The sequence below is a fragment of the Topomyia yanbarensis genome, chromosome 3 (genome assembly GCF_030247195.1).
Source record: "Topomyia yanbarensis strain Yona2022 chromosome 3, ASM3024719v1, whole genome shotgun sequence".
NCBI lineage: Eukaryota > Metazoa > Arthropoda > Insecta > Diptera > Culicidae > Topomyia > Topomyia yanbarensis.
Window position 1 is genome coordinate 125,148,599 of NC_080672.1, and position 26,541 is coordinate 125,175,139.

The 26,541-nt window shown below is 37.8% G+C and overlaps 1 protein-coding gene across 3 annotated transcripts in view; it reads left to right on the forward strand.

Annotated features, from left to right (window-relative positions):
- LOC131691713 (protein yellow-like) overlaps positions 1–26,541 on the forward strand; it is a 57,134-nt gene that overhangs the window by 6,224 nt on the left and 24,369 nt on the right. Inside the window, exon 1 of one of the 3 annotated variants that reach the window (XM_058978321.1) lies at positions 2,362–2,668. The exons of 1 other annotated variant lie outside the window; for it this stretch is intronic. The gene's annotated coding sequence lies outside the window, so the exon portion shown is untranslated. Of the gene's footprint in view, positions 1–2,361; positions 2,669–2,691; positions 2,803–26,541 lie in introns of those variants that run through there. One more of the 3 variants, XM_058978323.1, reaches the window with a different exon arrangement.

Consider the following 26,541-nt stretch of genomic DNA (forward strand, 5'->3'; position numbering starts at 1 on the left):
AATATTTCGAATACTTTCGTATTTTGGAAGATATTTTTTTTGTTGGAGACGAACCACTGCGACCAGTATTTAGATCTATTGTGATAAAGATAAAATATATTAGTTAAATGTATTTTGATTTGAAATGACATGAAAAATGAATATTATATAATAAAATTACAGTTTTGTCTGTCGAGTTGTATGAACTTATGAAACAAGTTTAAAGTTATCGCTGAAAAAAAGTTTTCAAATGTTTCTTTTCTCTTTAGGTATCTATTGACAAAACATAAAAAAATTTAAAAAATTCTTTTTTCATAAATTTTTGTATTTGTTAAAAATTTCAAAACTTTTCTTTCCGTGTATATTTTTTCGTGCAGAAGTTTTCATACCCTGTATCTGTTTCTTAGAGTGTTTTGCTGAATTAAATACGGTAATCGAACTTTTTTTGGAAAATACTGCATGTAGAAATTTTACGCTCTGATAAAAAAAATAGCGCTTGAGTTGGGCATAGCAAAAAAAAAGTAATTTTTTTGGATTCTCAAAGCCCCCCCCCCCCTCTTATATTGTGACAAATGTTAAGGTAAGCTTAGATGCCAAACTTCACACCATTTGGAAAATTCTAGACCCCCGGCCATTTCGATTGAAATTTTTGAACTTAGTACTTTGGGAAAATATGAAGGAAAAACATATTAAATGGTATAACTTTTGAAGTAGCACTCACAAAATTACAATTCTCTTTTTAAAGGAAATAATAGTAGTATTTTGAATGGTGATATTTCTGTTTCTCTAAAAATACGGAAAAGTGGGGTGCTGGGTCATTTTGTCCCCAAAATCCCTTATTTTTTAAATTTTTGCTCTGTGATGCAAATCATGAATATTTTGCAGCTTTGCACGGTGAGCAATTAGATGCATTTTTAAGAACTATGAATACAGTTTGGCTTTGATAGTTTTGTTGAAGACACTAATTTTCTGAAAATATCTTTCAATTCAAAAGATTCTGTTTTGTATGCCTGAAAATTTCATCAAAATAAACTGGATGCGAACTGTTTCCATTCCAATTATTTTATTAATATATGCGAACGAAGCAGAGATATACACACTTTATCAATTGTAATAATTGACAAAGTATTGCGACATCTTCCATAATAGTATCGAAGTAGGCAATAGTCTTATAGAAAATTACTCTAATTTTCCAAATCTGTTCATAGGCCTTATAGAATAGTTTTTGTTATTACTGTTGTGAAATATGTTAGCAATATTTAGTATTCTGAGTGATTAGTACACAGACTTTGAAAAGCAAATCATTCAATTCAACTAAGTGCTTCATTACGGGGGGAGGTTTCAGCAAGAAAACAAAATCACTTTTTTGGGAATTTTTCTTTAGAACTTCGGGTAAAGCGAATTGACCAAAACTTTTGTGTGTTATAATGTATCATTTCAATAACATTCTGTAATTTTTCCATGAAAAAATATCCAAGCGACTCGGTGATGAAGCTTTTTGTAGAACGTCTCTGGAAAAAACACGATTTGCGGTGTTACATGCCATTCAAAAACTATTTAACCAATTTATTTCAAATTTTGCATGCACATTCTATGTGAAAAATACCTAACCTCTACATTGCGTTTTTGAAATAATTGTTCAATTAAGGGTGCTTTTCACTAATTTAAAATAACAATTGCTGTTTTACACGAAAAATTCCACCATTTTATGAGTAAAAAAACCCTTAATCGAAAAATTATCTGAAAAACTCAACGTAGGTTTTTTCACATAGAATGTATGGGTAAGGGACCCCCCCCTCCCTCTTAAAATACGCATAGTTGCTGTTCTGAATGCTTATCCAAAGGTCAAAATTGTATATGTAATACAATATTTATATTTCTAAAAATTTAATACTATCAAATTCATTCGGATAAACCTACACTGATTCATGCGATAAATTAATTCCAAAATGTATACGACGCAATTATTAGGAATTGAAAGTGGAAATCGAATATTCTTTATCGCAATACACGCTAGAAATTCGCTCGAAATACATAATAATTCACAATCACCCAGACATCGACTCCAACAACCGGAACGACATAAATTTGCACTTGTACGATTCAAGCGCACCAAAACCGGGCGTATTTACAACTTCTCCGCAGCCAAAAGAACCGGCATGCAATCCTGTGCTGCTCTCAGCAAAACAAACAACAACGTTCCGCCAGTCGCAAGTACGCGGCTCCGAACAAGCCGATCATCAGTGACCGATACTACTGCTGGTCTGGGTAAAGTTGAAACCGGGGCGCAGCAGAGAGGAATAAAAAGACACACTATTATTAAATCATCCGCGCGCGAAACTCACACTTAACGCGGGTCCTTACTCAACTTAACTCGCATACGACGCGACGTTCGAGTGAATCCGCATCGTAGTTGGATTGGAGCATACGTATCTTTTGCTATCTGCTGTATATCTACACCTTGGCGGTCGTCGATGGCGCTCAGTTCACAACTGGACGATCTTGGGATAACATTGCAGTACCGGCGTGGATAAGCGTGTAGTATCGTGGGAGAATCCATTCCAAGCGGAAGCAACTTGTGCGATTTGTTGGAAGAAGTCGGAAGCAGTGCGAGGAAAGAGAGTGAAACGAAAGGTGTGCGTGTGTCTGACCGTGTTCAAGAACCCGAGAAAATAACCTACAGAAAACCGTAAGTGGGTAAACTTCCTGACTGTTATCTTCCAGTTGTTTCGTTCTTGTGAGTTAATACTGGCTGCTGCTGCTGAGTGGTTATATATTGGATTCTATTGGAGGGCTACTTGGCGGTGATTAGCGTGAGAGCTGGTAAGAGTGCAAGTGTCATGCTTGAAGTGTTGAAGATGGTTTCAAGAAGGCTCGAATTACGCACGCGACTCAGCAGAAGCAAACATGAGCAAAAATTCGGGTGGGGCCGATGCCACCCAAAATCAACACTCATCCTGACTCATCTTCGCTTCTCGAGTGTGAATCGTTGCGCGAGAAGAAGGAAACTGATCAGCATATTCATAAGCTTTCAATTGGCCCGGAGGTTCTCACGGTATCGATCCGAGTTAGAACAATTCAATCAACGTGCACGTGCTCATAGCTACCTAATAGATAAACGGAGCCTGTAATATGCATATGTGGCTTGGGGTAATTGTGGGAAAAAATAGTTGTTGTTAATAAAAGCGCGCATTAATTATAATGCTTTAGCGCTTACGACTAGGTATCTGCGCTTCAACGAGGCTTTCGATCCGTGATGGTGTCTGGAAGTGATGCTCGATTGAACGGGGAAGGCAAATCACTTACTTCCCATCGGCATCCTCCTGCTCCCATCACGCAGCAGTCAGTGTGGTATGTCGACAAGTAGATGTAGATCTACGGGCCGGCTGACCATTAGGAAGAACGAGTATCGATTGCGTCAATCAAAGTGTGATTATTGCTATTATCTCTTGCTTCGCTAGCTAGCACTGCTGGCAATTTTAAATCATGGCCCAACGAACGACCGCCTTGTTGAGGTTTGCGGTGCGCTGGTTGGCTGTATTTAAATGGTCTATCGGGTAGAGGTCCAATCAATGTAGTGCAATTAGTTGGAGAAGGGATGAAAAACACGAACGATTACATGTTTTTAAAGATAATAAATTTAATGTAGATCAATTGTTTGCGGATGTTTCGGTTGCAATAAAGGTTTTCATTAGACCGATTCGTTGAGTTATTTAATTAAAAGAGATAGTTAAAAAGGTTGTTCATTCGATGCCGTTGTAGATTTACTCTTCGGTATTATTTTAATCAGTCAGTCAATCAATTATTAACATAGAGCAATTTCAGGGCGAATGGAAAAAATAGATTTGCTGTCCGACCACTTGGAATGAAAGTATACGCAAAATAAAATTGTATTTTCATGAAACATAGTAGAAAGTTACTACTTTCCACAGAGGGGTTTTCACCAAAATCTGTAATTCATTACTGCCGCGAATACGGAAAATTGTACAACAATGATATCTTTTGAGATGTTTAGACGATGATTTGTTCGTTAATCACTTTTCGCCAAACTATATTCATAGATCGAAAGTTCAACGCTTACTACCGTTAACTCACTTGTTACGAAATTACTGTTTAGATTCTTAAATAATTGATGTCAATATCTTAGTTTAGATATTTAAATAATTGATTTTAATGTTTTTGAAACCATATGGAACTTATCTAATTGTTTGACCGATATTTTAAATAACGCTGTAAATTTTTTTAATTTCTATTGTAGAGGATTTAGCCTTATGGTAATTCGCCTCTTTCTTCCGGGCTAGAAAAATTCTTTTAAAACAATCTCTAACCCTATGTGTAGGGTTGGAAATCGAACCCAGGTGTACTGCGTACAAGGCAATCGATTTACCAATTACACTATGCCCCCGCCCCCTGAACACAGTAACGCATTCTTTTCGTAACATTATGATGTCAGCAAAAAACAACAGAGCCGACATGTCACTTTTATCCTGAATGGGTAGTAGATAAGCATAGAGTGGGGGTCGATTACAGGTATACCCCCTTATAATTCTATTTCGCATTGTTACTTGTTATAAATTTCTGTTATTTTAACTACTAACGAGACCTAAATTACAACGCAATATGTTACAAAAAATTGTGTTCTGTTATAATCTTGTTATTTCATTCTGATCGGGTGCACGTCTCCGCTTCGTTTATCGTACACGGAAAAAAATCCGTTCATAAATTTAGAAAGAAAAGATCATGATTTCTTGAACTGAACGAGTTACAAAAATCGTGAAAGTTCCTGAAATTGTGAATAATAAACCTCGTTTTCTTGAAACTTTATGTGTTTCCAAAAAACTAGTTCGCTCCAAACAGATAAATGGCATTTCACTCGAATGTTTGGTTGGGTTACTGTTGTTGTTCCCTGGACACGTTTAGTTTTTGTTATGATTCTGGTTCATAATTTGGGAATACACAGCCGACACTCAAACGATGTTCATGATTTCAGGAGGTTTTTCGCGATTTTGGCGATTACTTATCACGTTACCGTGCAATTTTATTCATGAGTTTACTATCGGATTTTTATGTCGGACTGGCGGGATTTATGTTCATGATTTCAGGATCTTAGTAGCGAACTGCGTAATTTCTTCGTTATCGTCATATTTCAGTCATTAGTAGAGAGATTCATGTTCATGATCTCAGGATCTTAGTCGCGATTTTTTAATATTTTTACCACGAGTAATGAGATTTAGGTTCATGATTTCAGGAACTTTGTCATGATTTTCGTAATTTATTTTCACGTTGTTGTGATATTTTAGTCACGAGTAGAGATCTATGTTTATTTCTGTTTTTGATTTTTGGATCTTAGTCGCGATGTTCATGATTTCAGGATCTTAGTCAAGATTTTCGTCATTTCTGTTCGCGTTATCGTGGTATTTTTTTTCTAAAGCTCACTTTCGAATTTGACACGTGGAGTAATGTGACTCATGTTCATGAAATCAGCAATTTTGTTCTGTGAACTATATCAAGAACACGATTTGTGGTGCTCAAAGCAGTTTTCGTTTTCTGTCAAGACATTACACTGAATCTTATCAAATGAATAACGATGTTCGAGGTTCTAATAATTTTCCTATATCTACTGCTCGTACCTATTACTGGTCGCTAGCAGCTGGACATTTTATGAAAAAGTGCATGAAACAAAAATGATTCCACGAACAATACTCCAAATTTTGTGGAAGAGTTCACGCGAAAATTTCATTATCAATTTGCATGAAAGTAAAAATGATTAGGAATATATTCTGTACATTACAAGCACACAAAATAGTTCATAAATCATGTACTAGGAATCATGAGCTAGTTCACATGAATATTTTATGATTTTGTGAACTATTTCACGAATACGAATAGTATGAATCATGAACCAGTTTACGAATGCATGAAAAATATTTCATGATTTTGTGAACTATTTCACGAACACGGATATATTAGTAATCATGAACCAATTCACGAATGCATGAGTAATATTTGATGATTTTGTGAACTATTTCACGAGCATGAATGGCAATTCGTGACTAGTTCACATATACATGAAAAACTTCATAATTTTGGAATTTATTTCACGGGTACGCATGGTCAGTCGTGACTATTATACTAGCAATATTTCACAATTTTTAAAACTAATGCACGATAACGAGTGAGATCGTATCAATTAGTTCACGATGTCATGAATTATTTCACGATGATTGAATGAATTTATGAATGAAATTCCGACTTTCGTAAAGTAGTTCACAAGAAAACATCCATAATGTTTTGGTTTTGTGAACTAATGTTTCTAAATCTTTGAATATCATCAAGAGTTAACCTTTGGTTTTAAGAATAATGTTCATAAAGCTGTACGTACTGCAAATCGATTTTGTAATGACATGGCAGAAACCGTGACTGAAGTTCACAAAATTAAAGCAAATTGTTCCACTAATAAAAGCGTTATGCGAGCGTTACTGAAGGGAAACTGAACATATTTATACGTTTTCGTATCGTAAAAACATGATTGTTCCAGAATTCATGGCATTTTATTCACATTTTTGGGAACTATTTTTTGTGTTCGTATTATCGAAGCACTCAAATAAATTTCAAAATATTACTTCCTATATTTGATATTGATATTGAATATTTTTTACAAAAATAATATTTATTACTCACAAACTTTCTTACAACTAGGTACTCAATTTTAAAAAGTTATGGTTTTGATCAACCAGAATAGTAATTTTTTTGGAAATTTGTGGACATTTTCCGAAATTTAGAAAAACGAAACCTATAAGACTTCTCTGAATATTATAGGATCTCCATGAGTTTCGGATGAATTCCTTGAATTTGATTGCATTTCTTGAATGCATTAGGACTTTTGTAAGATTTTTTTGAACTTTATCAAATTCCTTTGAAGTTCTAAAACTTTACAGAATTTCTGAAAACTATAAAATATGTTTGAACTTCATGGAAATTCCACGCGGACTCTTTAATTTTCGATGCCCATGACTTTATTGCGAGGTTGCCCGTGTAGAAAACAGGAGCTTGTTTTGTTTTTTTTTTCTTGTTATAATAACAGTACAGGTTATTAAACTAAACTCAGTTTTTTACGCGGTTTTTTACAAGTTTTTTTACGCGGATTTTCCAATTAACGCGGTGTTTTACGCGGATTTTGCAATCAATGCAAAAGACTTGGACTTTTTTCTGAAAAAATTTCTAAGCCCTTTTAAATGCAAAGAATTTGGTAGTTTTTATTTTGCGCGGATTTCGCAAATAACACGGTTTTTGCAAAAAATATATATTGAATACAAAAGACTTAGAAGATTTACAGAAAGATGGAAGAGACTCCTTATGGCCCGTACCCCAACAATATGAGTATTTTCGGAATGGACCTGACGAGTAGGTGCCAGAAATTGATTTTGACGCCATTTTGAAATCCAAGATGGCGACTTCCGGTTTAGCGAAATTCGCTACAACCCAATCAATATGTGTAATTTTGTGAATGGTCTGACGCCATTTTGAATCCCAAGATGACGACTAATTATTCACTATAACCCACTCAATATGAGTGTTTTCGGAATGTGCTTAACGAGTAGGTTCCAAAAATTGATGTTTGACGGCATTTTGAAATCCAAAATGGCGATTTCCGATTTGGTGAAATTCGCTGTAACCCAATCAATATGGGTATTTTTGGAAGTTGAAGTTGTAGTACAAATAATTTTAATTAAACAGTTGAATTTACTTGAATTTAAGCAATGTGTTTAATTTGAATCAATTCAAACCCCCAACTCACACCACATACGTCTCTTTCTTCTCTGTCTTCCATTCTCACCGCTCTCTTCTGGATGAACACATAAGAATATTGTGCATTTTGCTGGGTTATGATTAGATCTTATATTTGAGGATGTTTTGGATGATTGTCCAGATTTTTCATTCGAGAATTTCGGTGAACCGGAAGTCGCCATCTAGAATTTTAAAATGACACCATACATCGACGTTTGTCTCCTACTCATCAAAAACATTCCGAAAATACTCATATTGATTGAGTTATAAAGAATCTCGCTAAGCCGGAAGTCGCCATCTTGGATTTGAAAATGGCGTCAAAAATCAATTTCTGGTACCTACTTTTCAGAACCATTCCGAAAATACGCATATTGATTGGGTTACAGCGAATTTCGCTAAACCGGATTTCAAAATGGTGTCAAAAATCAATTTCTGCCACCTACTCGTTAAGACCCTTCCGAAAATACCCATATTGTTGAGGTGCGGGCCATAAGGAGTCCAGAGCCGTCTCTTCCATCATTCCGAAAATCTACTATGTCTTTTGCATTCAAAAGGACTTAAAATATTTTTTGCAAAAACAGTGTAAATTACGAAATCCTCGCAAAAAACTGCCAAAATTCAAGTATTTGCATTTAAAAGGACTTAGAAATTTTTCAGGAAAAAGTCATTCAAGTGCATTTAAAATGACTTGCAAAAACCGCGTTAATTGCGAAATCCATACAAAAAAACTTCCAAAAATAGTTTTGGGCTGAGAGTTTTTTTAAGCGGATTTTCGAATAACCGTGTTTTTTTACGCGGATTTCCCAATTAACGCGTTTTTTTTCACGCGGTGCGTATCCCCCGCGTAAAGAAGCTGGGTGTATTGGATCAAACAGCTGGTTGACAAAACTGCATCATTGTGCAACATGAGGCAACACTATGCCGCCATTCACCTCTGTTACAGAACTCCTTTCCATTATCTCACCGCAGTGCCAGCCGGGTACGAGCTGCCTTATGCTGTTTTTGTTTTTGAACCCAGGGCTGGGTCGAGTTCAGTACCGTCTTTATTCATGGGTACACTGGGGCTGAGCCAGGGGCACAGAGGTTTCGGGAGCTGGGAGGATGAATATAAATCCATGCAAACGACTGAGTTCAAAAAGGTAACCCGATTATTTGCATCTCTTCAGAGCATATTGATTCGTATCCCGTTCAAAGAACATTAAACAACCAAGCGCGATGATACTAGCGGCAGGAAATGCGTTACAGCAAGGCCCAATTTAAACGTTGCTCGAAAATTTCGATTAAAGCTTTAATTCACTTTTAGCAAAAACTATAATATGTTTTGAACTGCTCGTTAGGGTTGTGGTATCGATCGTACCGGAACCGAAAGTTCCGGGAAAACTGACCCGTTCTTGGTACCGAAATACCGGTGCTGAATAAACATAAGTACCGGTATTTTCAGTACTATGCAGAGTTTTTGATGAACAATATAATGGGCTGTTTCAAAAAATCGACGAGCAAGAAGGCTTTAGAAGATTAACGAATATAACTCCCGTTGTTCCGTAACTGGATATTTTAACAATTTATTCGAAAATAAATACAATGATTTTTCATTCATGTATTTTGAACTAGCATAAATAAAGCAACAATTAATTGTTTTTAACTCCCTCTTTAGTGATATTAGAATTATTTCCTATTATTCACTGTATGCCAAAATAATAACTTTCGGGCCTAAGTCACGCCTACATGCATTTTGCAGTTAAATATCAATCTATAAAAGAACGAACGCCGACTTAGTATCTAACCTCGATCCGTAGGCACGTAGGGATATGCCCTGGGTTTGTGATCAGCGCTATTTGATTATATGTGATTTACATCCAAAACCAGGTAAGAAGGAATATGCTTCGTCATCTGGATTTTCACAATACGAACTGTTGGAAAAACACTAGAAAAAGTTTCATCATTTAATGGATTTAAATTCTCCTTATTTCGATAGGATTCCTTTAAGGAACTCCAAGGTAATGCGCGGTTCCAAATCGACGTACTTTGATTTCATCATCATCCATATACACGGGAATCTTGGCTCAAGCGTTGTTGTATTTGATGTTGTGTTGCATGAAATTCTTCACAATGACGCTTCCAGCCTCAGATTAACTTCTGTGAGCATTGGTAGTATGACATTAAACCCACGATGTAGCCACTTCCGTTAGGATTATCGCCGTTGTCACCTTTTGAAACTATTCCACCATGCGCACATTTGGTCTAATACTAATTGATTTAAAGTCAGTTGCAATGGTAATTCTTGTAGTAGAGGCACGTTTCATATCTGTGTTTTTCTGATTTCACTGCTCAGCAGGAGGAACGATACTGTACTGTTTGTGCAGTGGATAAGCAACAAAGCAGTAGAAATTGATTGCTTGGTGTATTGATAGCTTGAACATAGTGTTTTTGTCGCTTTGGTGCTTTTTAGTTTTTTTGGACAAAAACATTCCAACACCGGTACTTTACCGGTACTGAGAGATAAATTACTGGGGAACCGGTCTCACCAAAAAGGGTCGATACTATAAATCCTTCTGCTCGTATACAAAGTTCGGAAGCGACATTCAGAACACGATGCTCAAGAAGTCTTTATATGGTAGCAGTTTGCGGATGTGGAAAAATGATTCAGGTTTACATCACATTTAGGGCCGTCAACGGAAAAGTTTCCCCCCACCTCCCAAACTCTTCATTTTTGAGGTCTCGTGAAAGCCTTATACTAATATAGCCGGGTTTAGCATCTTCCATTATGCTCGGACAATCTTCGACTGGAATGGGATCAATAATGACCTCGACTGAGATTAAACCTAGACACACTGCGGTAATCAGCAGTTATATGTTTACTACAGACGCTGTCTATAAAATGTAGTCAAAACGTCTATTGAGTTCCATAAAAAATTGCCTCAAAAAATCACGTGATTAGAAAAATAATTGAAGAGAGCCGTTATTTCCATTCCTACAGCGAGATGAAAGTGATATATGTGCTTAGAATCAACATTATATCGATTGATTTAAAGGTGGCAAGATTCGGCAAAGTTGAAGGTTTATTGAAAGAGAATATTTGGCTACTCCCGAAGTTGGATGTCGACTCTGCCCAGTTTCATCATATAAGGAATACTGCTTACAATGAAGAAGTTCCTAACAAATATAAATCGGACAGTGTAGTTACGTACTATTGTAACTACCGTAGTTAATTAGCGCTGAAGAGAAACAATTCGAAAAGTTAAACCAAACTTATAATGCACAGTCAAATGGTGTACTTAAACTAAGCCTTGGCAAATGCAAGTCCAATTTTAGTTAACTCTGTTCGCAGCAATACACGGGATTTATGGTAGAGGACACTTTTTACCTTCAGAGATATGAGAAGAACTCCGAAATATGTAATGGCAATATCACTAACAAATAATTGTTTCCATATTTTCTCAGCATTGTGAGTATTCAAATGTGTGATACTATAGTGATAATCCTCTGGCAACGTTATGCCAGAAAGTTATAAACGAAGTTTGGCAACTGTTGACATAGAATGGCTTCGAAGTTAACAAGTTCGGACTGGACATGTGAAATAAGAAACTTCGCACTTAGTTTACGAAAACCACCTTAAACACATCATGGAATACGAATTGTTTTTTTGGTTTAGAAAACTTTCAAATGGTGGACGGTAATTCAGCCCAGCTTCACAATTTCTCCTAGGCCAAGGTACTTCAATCTCAAACAACGTCACGCAACTATGAAAAACAGATTACTACTTGTTTACTCCTTCAGGGTACTGCTACATTCTGGAAATGTAGTTAAGAGTAACGCCACGCAATATCTTTTAGTTCTTGTCTGCAAATACCCTGTTATTTTTCCAACTGCCATTGCAATATGTCTCTTTTTGCAAATCTTGGATTGAACCACGGATCTTCTCTGTGATATGATTCATTATCATTTTATTTTAATTCAGAATAACTCTATCTGAGAGTGCCTGCGAGTTTGATTTTTTTTGGCAATCTTACGTATGACAGAGTACAATTTGCAATAAAACTTTTGGATCAACGCAGATCATCTTGCGTGTGTTATGCCATCTGGTAACGGAATCTATAATCATGTTTTCTCCATATATTTTGATGATTTTTCTCATACAAACTTAACTGTGAGCCTATTTGCCTCAAATTTGGAAGAGCCTTGGATTGGCTTGGAGAACCATACTACTATATGTATATCTGTTTACGCCTGTTCAATGAGAGGAACTTAGTTCAGTAGTGCCCAGGAGCCTCGAGAGGTGTTAAGACGGATCTGGTTACTGCCATCCTTTAAGACTTCGATCTATCAAAACACAAACTGTGAATGTCTAAACTGCAGGCTAAGAGGAATCTTGGTTTACCTGCGGGACGAACGTTGAAAAAGGAAGAGTCAAAGGCTGCCTTGATTACCTCTATATGAGTGTAAGTTTACAGTGTGCTTCCGTAGACGTATATAACAGAACGTATTTTATAGAAATCTTAAGCAACCAGCACATATCCTCTTCTCTCTCGATGGAAAAAAATTATATTGCCACAAAACTACGGTTGATTTTTATAAAATTATAAATTATAAATTTTACAAATTAAAATTTTTATCCATTTATAAATTGACATTTATCAAAGCAGTTTACCGAAGTATTGCAGAGATTGTGCAGTATGATGCTTTGTAGTATGATATTTTGCCAAGTCGACATTAGATAGAGTAACCAAATGGACTGATAGCACATTAAGGACACATTAAATTTCAACCGAGGCAGGTTGGGATGATGCAGTACCGATACTGGATGAAGATGTTATACTTTATCATACGTCGTATTGATTTATCTATCAATTTTTTGAGGCAAGTTATTTTAGTTGAAATGAGTTACGAAGAATACGCATGAAACTGTCCCAATATAAACATTATTCAAAACATCATGGAACTCAATTCTATAATAAAAGATAAACAAATAATTTGAGCCACCATATCAATTGTATTGGTTCCGATAATGCGATTTATGAAAAATGGCCATTTTTGAGAATAGTTTTCATATAAAAGCAGTTTTCGCAACTTTTTAAGACCAAATTTATTTTAAATATGTTTTTTTTTATTTTTCTGTTGCCCTTGGAAGTAAAATTGTAATTGATTTTTTTTTCAAAAATATTGTTCATATAATTGATACATCCTATTCATCATAGCAGAAAGATATTTTTTTCACTCAATTTTGAAGATAATCTGTCCAAAACAAAATATTAATATTTTTTTCCTGAGATCAGAGATTTCCAGTCATACGAATTAACTCAACATAACTGTGACATACTGTCAACAATGATTTTCTCCGACGCGTTTTCCCAACCCAGATACCTACTGTTCCAGTTAATCATGGGTTTGGGTGACCATATCAGGCGAGTAAAAATCAAAGACAGTTGTAAGAAGATACCATAAAAAATTTAAAAAAAAACTCTGTGATCTGGCAAGCAAAGTTGTGACAGGATGTCTTTCGCAAGAAATCGATGACCGAGCACTTCGGATTTACACACACACGGTTCTCATTACATTCCGATCGTCTAAGGTTTCAAACTGTTGTTGGAAAAATCCGCAATCCTCAGCTCAGTGGATGAAACGAAATATTTTTAGATTGTCTGCGAAGCAATGACAAGGGATCAGAAATCGAAAATCTCCATTAGCTCCAATAAATATCAGCTGCGGTTTTGTGTGATCTCGCCTTAGAGGCAGCGTACCATTATTGTCGCCAATGCGGTAATCACAAAAACTTCCTGGGACATCATTGGGTAGGAGTCCCAAAGGTTGCAGGTTCAAATCCTGCCGCTGTGGTGCTTTTTTCAATTAATTGCTTTCGTTTGACTCACCATTCCAATCTGTCTTCCCTGTTTGGAATCCACAAAAATAAAGAAGAAATACACGTTATTGAAGTAGATCAGAAACATTAACGGTCCCTAGTAGTTTCCCTGTTGCTGATGTAGAAATCAAAGTGGGTGTTTTGCTATTTACAATGGCAGCCATTTTTGTATTGAAACCTTCTCCTTGATTTAAATACACTGAAAAAGATTCTTTTATGTATTTAAAACGATAAACATTAGATTATTGACATTTTATTATGGGGTACTGCGAATAACTTTTAAAAAGGGCATAATTACACGAATTAACTGTTTTTGTTGGAGCAAAATTCCAAATACCTCGATAACTACCGCACGATATATATTCTGTAACCACAGTTACAGAGTCATATTCTGTGATAAAATTACAGTTTTGTATGCCACTTAGTATGAAATTTTAAAACATGTAAAAAGTTGTAGGTAGAAAAACTTTTTTGCCGATAAGTTCTCCATCATGCAATCCGCTTCAAAATGTTGCTTTTCTCTATAGGTTTTGTTGACAAAATATAAAAAATTAAAAATTAAAAAAAATGCTTTTTTGCGATTTAAATTTTTAACATAAATTTTTGTTTTTGGGGAAAATCACACAACTTTTTTTTTCAGTGTATATTTTGTTCGTACAGAAATATTCATTCCCTGCAACTCATTTTGAGATAGTTGTGTTATGTAAAATACGGCAAAGGATTTTTTTTCGAAAATGCTACATGTAGAAACTTTTACACCCTTTTAAAAATTGCTCTTGAGTGAAAATAACCTTATTGACTGTGGAAAAAGTTTTGTCTTCCATGCCGGTGAAACGTGTATAGTTTCATCGGAATCTAAGATTTTGAACGGATCTTCGTGGGATTCCTCATGAAATTTACATTTTTTACTGTAAACAACCATAACTTACGCTAACTATGTATTTAACTGAAAGATTTGAAAGCTTTATGCAATAGGAAATTTTATCACCTTTCCAATGGCATTAAAAAAAATTGAAATACAAGGTGCAATTCTTGAGTTAAAGTCATTTAAAGACAAAAAGGTTAAATAGAAAAAGTTTAATAACTCTGTAACGGTTGTGATTTGATAGTATGTGTCGAACGATTTTTTACCCAAATATGATTCCCTATCACTCCTCGAGAGATGCTTAATCATGAATCAAACACCCTGTATAAATCATTGATAATTTTTATTTTATAATACAGTCATTCAAATCGAAAATGGACAGCTAGTCGAATCGAAACAAAATGCGTATCAAAATCATTTTTTGTTTCAGTTGAATTCCTGTTGTTCATGTACTGACTTCAGTTATTGTGTTTAGGCTGAAACAGTGGCGGCGCGAGATGTTTTGTCGCTCGGGGCCAAACATTAAATTTGCCGCACCTTTTACAACGAATTTTCAAAAAAGTTCAACTATGTCCCACCTTTTCACATGAAACGAATATGATAAAGGTATTAGAAAGAGTCTACACAAAAATGAACTTTTTCACATTTTATTGTCAATATTTTGTCCTGGCGGTAGTGTTGCGCATAAATTTCCTCGCGAAAGGTGTGGCTACGAATCCGTTCACATGTTCGCTCCGCGCTCATGTCCTTTAATTATGGCAATAATTGGTGCCTAAAATTTTCTTGTTTGAGCAAAGAGAGGGCATTCTTCATTTGGTTTATGACTACTGGTACACCTTCTATAAAATATTACATATTAAAAAAACTGATCAAGGAATTCGACAAATCATTTTAAAATATTATTTTTGTGAGATACTGGCGATCAACCTTCTTTTAAAATTCTCTAGCTAAACGTTCAGAGAAACATAATTTTCTTTTAACCCCGATCAAACCCATTTTATTTATAAACAATAACGTTTATCAATTTTTGGCTAAGGAAAGACCAGCTTACAAAACTAATTATTGAGACTATTAAATTTCATTTGAGCACTAGCACATATAAGTAATATTCATAGAACTGATGTAATTGCAATTTGTCTGGATAGATCCTGGTGAAACAGTGCTGCCAAGGACAGTGGGCATAACATAAATTTTTGATATCTTTATGATGGCTCGAATTATTATTGAAAACTGATAGACTCAATTAAGACCGTCTTTGACTACCTTTTCCATACTATTTGATTATAGTAATCATTGTAAGGGAATTGTATTGAGCATCGGATGTTAAATTTTGAGCAGCTTTTAGCACGGCGAAAGAAGAACCTATCTTAATTAAAACAGATTTTTATGCTTCTTGATCGCGACAGTTTTGATGAAAAATTGTTTTGGAGCCCTATATGCACCAGGGAAAAAGTGGAACATGAATGGGCTAATGTATGTTTTTTAAATATTAATTTTTCATATTAAAGTATCGCAATGTTCACTTTTTTAATGCCTTTGGAGTACTACAAATAACACGGTGCCATAGTGATTCTGTACTTTTCAAGTGACCTGGGTTATAGATTTCATCAAATGCAACATAAAATAATGTATAAGAAATGCTGTATATCCTCAAAATCTTAATTTATAGCCAAAAGTTTTCATATTTTTCGGGACCTTCGCCGCTGAAAGATTTTCTAAGCGGTCATTTTTTAACAGATTTTCAATTTCTGTGTTCTGCAAAGAAGACGAAAAGACCTCTCCAACGGTATGATATGTTATGTTCTTTTGTTTAAAATACTCTGCGGGTTTAGGACAGCAACTCGTAAACAACCAATATTTTGCGATTTTCTCATGAAAATTAGGAAAATTACTAAACAATTTTATTAAAAAATTAGAGGTTTAATTCTGCATCTAACGACCTGTTTATCTCCAAATTCGGCTACAATCTTCAAACTTTAACTTTAAAGTTTATACACATGCTTCCAAATGTATACGCAATCGAGCAAAAAAATCGATTTTTTTTATGGGGACGGCCCCTTGAAAGATCATGCGAGCAAGTTTCTAATTTGGAAACGCTGTCATTTTTCAACCAATTGTGATTGAAAATACCGCATAACACTTTTAACAAAAGAATATAACATAGCATACCGTTAATAGGGCCATTTCTTCCTCGTTACAGAATTCTCAAAAAAATTAAATCCGGCTGAAAAATGACTGCGAAACTCATATTTTAGACCCGAAAAATAGTTTTTTTGCCATAAATGAAGATTTTGAGGGTATATTAATTTGATTAAATGTGGTTTTGTATTGTATTTGACCTAACCTAACCTTTACTAAATCACTTGAAAAGAACATTCTTTTTTATTTTGTAACCCCGTGTAATTATTCATTATGGTACAAGAGTCGACAATTTTTTTATAGTATTTGTAGTATTTGTAATATTTGTAGTATTTGTAGTATTTGTAGTATATGTATACTAATAACAAGGTCGTCGAATTATGTATACTTCCATGTGTTCGCCAGCTTCTACCTCGTGCCTCAGCTTTGTAAGTAATTGTTTGTCACAATTTGAGTCCTATATATATGCTCCCAAACGACCCCAGATGAAACGGCGGCCAAGAACCATATTCTACCATAATTTCAAATTCGCGTGAACAAATTAATAATCGTCATCATTATCTTAGTGACCTAGTGTGACCGAACAATCCGGATAACCGAATCATAATTGTATGTATTTTAGAGTTCCAGGTTACTTGATCTTGAATCGCCGGTTCCCAACCTCCATGGACGCCCACAGCATGCGCATCTTCCTCAATGCACCGCCAGCGATAGCGGGGTATACCGCGCAGTCCACAACCTCTTCCAGGTTCTCTGCTGATCATAACTTTAGCTGGTTCTCTCTTGTCATACAAGCTCAGCTCACTGTAGTGTGCCGTGTTTTATCAGCCTTCCAACCATGCTGGCCATGGTTGTATACTTGGCACCGTTAGGGGTTCATGCGACTGTGCTATTCTTAGGCTGTGGGACTTTAGCTGACTACGTAAACCACATTCGCAGAAGCAACATGCATTGTTCCTTCGCGGCTAACATCGTTATGACACTAGTGTTCTAACATATATGAATTTGTTTGTACCGTACCGTACCCTATCGATTTCCACCTCGAACCCAACGTCGTGCTGTCACGTGCTCTACCAGCTACCATGTACTTTGTCTTGTGAGAGTTTATAGTCAGTTCGATTCTTGCAGCTTTACTTATGAAAGGCAACAATGCCTCCTCCACTGCTCTGCGATCAACGCCAATGATGTCGATGTCATGTTCCTTTTGCACATCAGATCTTTGTATCGCTTGATTTATCTTACCCAGCATCATACGAATCAGCTTAATCAGTTTTGTCGGGAAACCATGCTCAATCAGATGGTGAGTCCGCAAGTTGTATTCCCGGAATATATTCAGAATTTGTCGCTGGGTAAACATTTGGTCCGTCGTTGATCGTTGATCGACCGACAAAGCATTCAGCCAACAGGCGCAGGGTCCTCAATAGAACACGAGAGATTACCTTGTAGGCGGCATTGAGTTATGCCTAAGAAGATATTATGTTCGAGTTTGTAGCACTTCTTGAAGATAGAACATATGAGGCCATTCAACCAATCCAAGGGCATTTTTTCTTCCACGCAGATCATCCCGATAACGGAGTGAATTGCTTCTCACAGGTCTCTTAGACTTTGAGAAATTCATCCGGAATTCCGCCCTTCCCAACGGCCTTATCGTTGTTAAGCTCTCGCACCTGACCAACGCACCTGATTTTTAACAGGAGCGGAAACACCTTTCCAATGGAATTAAAAGATTGTAAATACAAAGTATACTTTTAAATAGACATTTAAAAACAAACAAGTTGTTTACAAAAAAAGTTCAATAGCTTTGTAGTTGAGTTTTGATAGTTTGTGTAGAACGATTTTTTCCCCAAATACAACCCTCTATCACCGCTCGAAAGATTCTTACCCATGAACCAAACACTCTGTATATGATAGAGTTCCCTGGTTTAATCCCAGCAAATTAGTCTGCATACTCCCACTACTTTAAGTTCGTTCGGAAACTAATCTCAGTTGAATCTTTTGAGACTGAGCAATATGTATATAATTTTGTTCGATTGCATCCGTCGTCTTGATCCCCTACTTTTTAATAGTCAATCTCCAAAATAATATAAATTCAAGCGTTTCACCCATACTTGGTTTTGATCGTGATTATTAAAACTTGAAGAATTATTAAAAAAATGAAATAGAAATTTGTTTAGTAGCAAATGCCGCCCCCTGATTTTGCCGCTCGGGGCGGTTGCCCCCTTCGCCCCCCCCCCTTAGCGCCGCCACTGGGCTGAAACAATCGAATCAAGCTGTAACCTCAGACTTAACTCCTGTGCTCAGCGCTTTGGAACTTAGTTACTGTCTCTGCTTAGATGTATTTGAAGTAAACAATTTTTTTAAAACTTTATCTGCCAAGTACTAGTTCCCCAGGTAATCTTAGCTCTAAATTTTAATCAAATTGGATAAGTCTAGCTACCGGACCAAACTATTTGAAATTTGTGTGGCAATTTAGATAGAGAAAGCGCACTTAGTTGCTTCTTCACTGCTAGGTGGCACTGTATGCATCAGAATTTCACTGCAAGTGAAAATTTTATTGTCTACAACTTTGTCGAAGACTGCAAATCAACCGGACTTACTTAGGGGAAGTTATTAAACTTTTATTGAAGAACATTTAATGAACAAATAGAATAAAAACACTTTCAGAAGAAATACTGGAAACGGTTTGTTCTACAACTTTGTAAAAGACACCAACTTTCTATTTTTTCATTGAAAAGTTAGCGTCAGGCACCTCTATGTGTTGAAGTGTAGAACTGAAATATTCTAATTTAAAGATGACACATAACACTTTTTTCTTGTCAGTCTAGTGCGTATCTTGGTTAGTTTGCTGTCTTTTGGTATGACGTGCGTCTTGAATAAAAACTAAAAATAATTTTCAACAATCATTATTTGAGAATCACCCAAAATTGAAAGAAAACTTATTTTTCTGTTGAAATCTACTAATCTACAAAAGTAGAATAGGTTTTATTAAATTTTTCAATTAATGGTTTCCGGAGCAGCAGAACTAATAACAATAATAATAAATACGAAACATCCGATGGCACCCCCAACAATGTAAATTACAACATCCTTCTTTCTGAAGTGCAACGAAAGAGAAACCACAAACTGCGTGAAACATATATGATTTATGATATGTATCACTTTCCAGTCGCCATATTTTTAATCAACAAATATAAATAATGCCACAAACCGGATCAGTGCAATAATAACACCTTAATGCATGCAAACTATCCCGGAATTCGATCCCATTACACGAACAATTTATTATGCAAATGATGATCCTTTCTGGATATGTGCAATTCATTCAGCATCCCCAATTACGGGAGATGACAGTAGATCATAACGCGTGGATTGAATTGGTTCAAGTTACTACAACACCGACCCCTACCATCCGATCCGAACGATGATGGTTCGCGATAACAGCGAAAATTGTTTGTAACAAATATCGAAATGCTTCCTCCATCCCGGTCGACATCGCCATCATCAACACCATCGTCATTATCGTTATGCTAATTTCATTGGCAAATTTTGTGCACCATTTAGCAATCATTATTTGAAGCGGTCGTAAAAAAAACGGTGCCGTCCCTTTTTTCGTGTCAGTGTTGCAGGGGTCTTCTTCTGACCTTCGCAAGGCAAATCGACACCGCCAAGGAAAGCTCCAGCTGTACTGTCCGGTCCATTCACGGGTTCGGTCATTTAAAGGCAATATTTTACGATCAGCGTAAAATTATTTGTTCACACTTCGACCGGCTGGTGCCAAGTTACGGGGCATCGTAAATATTTGTATTACAATAAGCCTTTTTTTCGGCTGTTGTTTTGTGTGATTGGTGCACCATTCCACCCACCAAATGAGATCATATCTTCTTGATGACCTCGTATCCTGCCATGTGCCTACTAACGGCAGAATGCTTTGTTCCTTTAATGATTTTGTTATGGTTCCTCTCACATATGTATGCAGAGTCCGTCCGACATGCGCAGCCTTCAGTGGGAAGAACGTAAGAACCTCTCTAGACTGTAATATTAGACCTGCACTCTGGTCGGTGTGTGACCACGCATATCGCAGAAGTGCCATATGGACAGGTTGTTTGTTATGAGCTGCGCCATTGTAACTTGTTGTACGCGACGAGGAGTTTTAAATTGATTTCACGGTAATAACAATGATTTACGTGCGAAACGATCGAATGACGATTGGCTTGGTTGTATTTTTACAGTCGATTTATGAACATACGAGAGTGCTATAAAGTTTAAATATATAAAAACAATCCCATGTTAGTCTACGTTTATTGCCTTCCGACAAAGAAGCAACTACTGTATTAAACCATTTTAGCGTGCATAACTGACATTTGATAGTTTCCGTACAAAGTAAGTTGGCAGTTCAATCGACCCTGTTATGATCTGATCTATCCACTTAACATCGCAATTTTATTTCAGAAACTGCTCTCTTAGAGAATCTGTACCAAAATGGCAAAAGCCTAAACAGGAGGCACTCAGTTTTGTAAATCTCACAGTTTGTCGTGCTCTTAGTCACGTATGGTTCACTATAGTTTTTTGGCCAAGTCTTACAACGAAATGTTTGGAATCTTGCGTGAAATGATTAATCAGCGCTCATTCGCTTTTTTGCGCGCATACCATCATCGGGGATTACTTTACGCCAAAAATAGGAACGTTTTGTACATTACACGCAAGAACTACGATCACGCAATTTCAACTTTGCTTATGGCAGAAGTACCTCCAAAGTCAGTGAAAAGAACTTTTGGCAAATCAAGATTAAACATGAACCATTCGTTATCGAGCAACAAATCGAGATAGAAGTCTTTTGTTGTCGGTCCGTACACTCTATAGCGACAAATAGTGCTAATCCACGTTCAAGGTTATTCGCACACTACGCCTAGTCGAGGTTTCAGTATTTTTCCTTTCTTTTGTGTTTCTGTTTCTGAATACCGTTAACCAGTTAGTGACCAGTAAAGCAGCGTTCTTCTAGTAAGCCGTCTGGATACCGTTACATACACAAGTTTACCAACGTGCACCGGGCAATAAGCCCGTGCAAAAATGACTTCCCCTGACGGCGGTTCATCTCAAGGTGAGATGGACGTCGAAACAAAATCGGCTCCCCGGCTCAAAGTATATCCAAGCTCGGCCACAGGGTCATTCGTGATCTTCTTTCGGACCAAAGATAAAAAGTGTTTGAATCTGTTGCAGATTTCTCGAGTTCTGACGGATCGGTATTCGGCCGTGACAGAAATATCGAAAATTCGCCCTGATAAGCTTCGGGTGGTGGTAAACAGTTCAACTCAGGCAAACGATATTGCTGGCTACGAGCCCTTTACGAAGGAGTACAGGGTGTATATACCAGCTAACAGGGTTGAAGTCAGCGGGATCGTTTCCGATTCGAGTCTGAATTGCGAGGACCTGCTAAAATATGGGAATGGCTATTTCAAAGACCACATGCTTAAGACAGTGAAGATAGTGGAATGCAAACGTTTGCATTCAGCATCAGTTGCAGCTGACGGCAAGAAAATATACGTCAACTCAGACTTTTATCGGGTGACCTTCGCCGGCTCTGCCCTACCCAACTACCTCCTCTTTGACAAGGTTCGTCAACCTGTTCGCCTCTTTGTGCCGCGGGTCATGAACTGTACTAATTGCAAACAATTGGGACACACAGCCTCCCATTGTAGCAATAAAGCCCGCTGTGGAAAATGCGGTGGGAATCATGCGGATGATTCCTGTGGAAGAGATGTCGAAAAGTGTTTCTACTGTGGGGGAAACCCACATGATCTCCCTTCATGTCCCGCGTACTAACAGCGCGAGGAGAATCTTAAGCGTTTTCTGCTCTAAGCGATCTTTTGCAGAAATGCTTAAGATAGCTACGCCACCTGTCTCTACGAACATCTATACCAACTTGTCTACTGACGAAGGCGATTGGATGAACCCCAGAAGGGAACATCTTCTGCTGTGCCTAGAAGCCATAGAAAAAGGAGGAACATTTCCTCTCCCAAGCTTCGTCGTAAAGGCCAGAAGGTGTCTCTTCATGGTCCCCCTAAAATAACTACTCAAGGAAGTACTGGTGCAAAACCGAAGCAAGTCGCTCCCGGTCTCAGTAACCTGAGCTCAGAAAAGGAGTTCCCAGCACTTCCAGGAACATCAAAAACCCCAAGTGTTCCCATATCTCAGCCAGAGAAAGAAAACAGTGCTGGCTTAATAAATTTCTCTGACATTGTGCACCGGATTCTTACAGCTTTAAATATTTCTGACCCCCTTAAAAGCATCTTGATAAGCTTTCTCCCCGCAGTAATGCGAAATGGCCCCTCCTTTCAGCGATTGTATCCTTCGATGGCTAATTTATCGAACGAGGTCACGGATTTAATCACTGTTCTACAGTGGAATTGCAGAAACATTGTCCCGAAAATCGATTCGTTTAAAATCTTACTAAATAATTTGACATGTGATGCATTTGCCCTATGCGAGACATGGCTCACGTCAGAAATAACCCTACACTTCCACGATTTTAATATTATTCGCTTGGATCGAGAACACTCTTACGGAGGAGTACATTTGGGGATCAAAAAGTGCTACTCTTTCAATCGAATCGACCTCCCCTCGACACCCGGCATTGAAGTTGTCGCTTGCCAAACCAGAATTAAAGGCATTGCTTCCACCTACATCCCTCCTAGAGCCTCAGTTAGCCACCAGGCTTTGCGATATTGCGGAACTCCTCCCCGCACCGAGGCTAGTTTTAGGTGACTTCAACTCCCACGGCACGGCATGGGGTTGCCTTCATGACGATAATCGATCTACCCTACTCCATGAGCTTTGCGACAACTTCAATATGACTATTTTGAATACGGGTGAAATGACACGGATTCCTGCCCCTCCAGCGCGTCCGAGCGCCTTAGACCTGTCCCTCTGCTCGACATCGCTGCGGTTAGATTGCATGTGGAAGGTAGTCTCTGATCCCCACGGCAGCGACCATCTGCCAATCGTAATTAATATTGCTAACGGTTCAGGGCCACCGAATACAATCAATGTTTCGTATGACCTCACACGAAATATTGATTGGAAGAGTACGGGTTTCTGGCTGGCTTGATTCTCGATACCGCGATTCAAGCTCAGAGCAAACGCATACCAGACGCGAACTCACGCGGGCGTCCTTCCAATCCATAATGAGACAAGGAGTGCTCAGACGTGTAAGCGGAGAAGACAGCTGCGTATAAGACCTTCCGGCACGACGGGCTTCCAGCTAGCTACCAACAGTACGCGAGGGCGGAAACATGCATGAAGAGTTTGATGAAAGCCAAAAAACGTAGCTACTGGCGCCGGTTCGTCGACGGACTAACGAGAGAAACATCGATGAGCACTCTTTGGAGTACGGCCCGGCGTTTACGAAACCGAAACAGTACTAACTAGAGCGTGGAATATTCAAACCGTTGGATATTCGATTTTGCCAAGAAGGTTTGTCCGGATTCCGCCCCGACACAGAAGATCTACCGCACCGCGTCCCCTCACGATAACGCGAACGAAACACCGTTTTCGATGGTGGAGTTCTCACTTGCTCTCTTGTCATCTAACAATAAAGCCCCAGGGCTAGACAAAATCACATTTAACTTGTTAAAGAATCTGCCAGACTCTGCCAAGAGACGCTTGTTGAATTTATTTAATAAGTTTCTTGAGGCTAATATTGTCCCTCCTGACTAGAGGCAAGTGAAGGTCATCGCCATTCAAAAACCAGGAAAACCAGCCTCCGACCACAACTCGTATCGACCGATTTCGATGCTGTCCTGTATCCGAAAGTTGTTCGAGAATATGATTTTGTTTCGCCTCGACAATTGGGTTGAACCAAATGGCTTACTGTCAGATACACAATTTGGTTTCCGCAAAGGCAAAGGCACGAACGACTATCTTGCGTTGCTCTCAACAGAAATTCAAATGGCTTATGTTAGCAAAGAGCAGATGACATCAGTTTTCCTAGATATAAAAGGGGGCTTTTGATTCAGTTTCTATCAAAATTCTTTCTGAGAAGCTGCACCAGCATGGTCTTTCACCGACTCTAAACAACTTTTTGCTAAACTTGCTGTCTGAAAAACATATGCATTTTTCGCATGGTGATTTATCGACATCAAGAATTAGCTACATGGGTCTTCTCCAGGGCTCATGTCTAAGCCCCCTTCTCTATAACTTTTACGTGAATGACATTGACGAATGTCTTGTCAATTCCTGCACATTAAGGCAGCTTGCAGATGACGGTGTGGTCTCTATTACAGGTCCCAAAGCCGTCGATCTGCAAGGACCATTGCAAGATACCTTGGACAATTTGTCTGCTTGGGCCCTCCAGCTGGGTATCGAGTTCTCCACGAAGAAAACTGAGCTAGTCGTATTTTCAAGGAAGCGCGAACCACAGCTTCAATTAATGGGTCAAACTATTGCTCAGGTTTCAACTTTCAAATATCTCGGGGTCTGGTTCGACTCTAAAGGAACCTAGGGAAGTCACATTAGGTATCTGAAACAGAAGTGCCAACAAAGGATCAACTTTCTCCGTACAATAACCGGAACATGGTGGGGTGCCCACCCAGGAGACCTGATCAGGCTGTACCAAACAACGATATTGTTGGTGATGGAGTACGGGAGTTTCTGTTTCCGCTCCGCTGCGAACATACATTTCATCAAACTAGAGCGAATCCGAATTTGCGGGCGTCCTTCCGCAGAAAAATCGATTTTGGGACCTCGCATACGATGCGATATCTTGAACCCGTTAGTAATTGCAAATTTCGAACTCAATTCTCAAACCCGATTTATGTCCTTGTACTTCGATTACACCTAGCGAATTTGTTATCACACCCGCAGATCGATCGTTCTCCAAAACCGTAGATTGACTTTTTTATGAGAATACATAATATGTGTAGCCAGTCGATGAATCACGGAAAACTGAATTAAAAAAAATCCCCGGCATTTTGAAGAGTAATGGTCTAATTTTACTTTCAAATAATTAAATTAAATAGTTCCATAGTGGACGAATTTCGAGCTAAATCTTATTCAGAGTTGGCAGCACCCTCTCAGATTTTAATGAAACTCTTTGTGACAAAAAGCTATATCGCATATTTTGTTTCTCCAAAATATGTGTAAAAACTTGTTTTTCCATCTCTTCTAGACTGTCTTTTTAAAAAGAGAGAGGCCCCTCGGTGCAGCTGGCAAAATGCCTTTGAATTTGGTGAAGAATTTCAAACTATAGTTTGCCAGTGTAGCCCATCGTAGCATTTCGTCACAAATCTCTAAATACCCCCCCCCCCCATGGTAATTACATAGTTTAACGCTAATTCTCCCCCCACCCTCCTTGTCCCGTAAAATTAAAAAGAATAAAAACGATGTTAGTTATTCCCCTTTTAAAACCTGTTTTAATCCACCTAGCGGTGCAATTGTGCTTTTCTCATTTCTCTAAACTATGGCACGGAGGCTTTTTATGTTCAACATAATTGTGGAAATGTCCATTACATTCTTAGTACACTTTGCACTTATACATAATGGCATGCCAGCCACGAACTTGATGAGCTACGTGTCGACTGTGAAACACTTGAAACAAAAAAATATCATACTCCATTAGCCTAATCAGCATTAGATCAATGTTATCTGCTTGCTAACTCATTTTGTCATGCGGGGGTGGGTATGTGAGGAGGGCGAAAGTCCCATGAACGAGCGACTCCCCAGCTTAAATTGGTATGCTTTGTGATATAGTGGTGGTTTAAAGATGATGGGGTTGAAAGGGAGGGGTATGAGGGCTGGATGGGGTGGTGGTCTGAGGGGTGATTTAAGGAGATATTTAAAGGAAGGGAGTGAACTATAGGGGAGGGGTGTAACCCCTCTCCGTAAACCATCAACTACGCCCCTGCTAAAATCCAGAAAC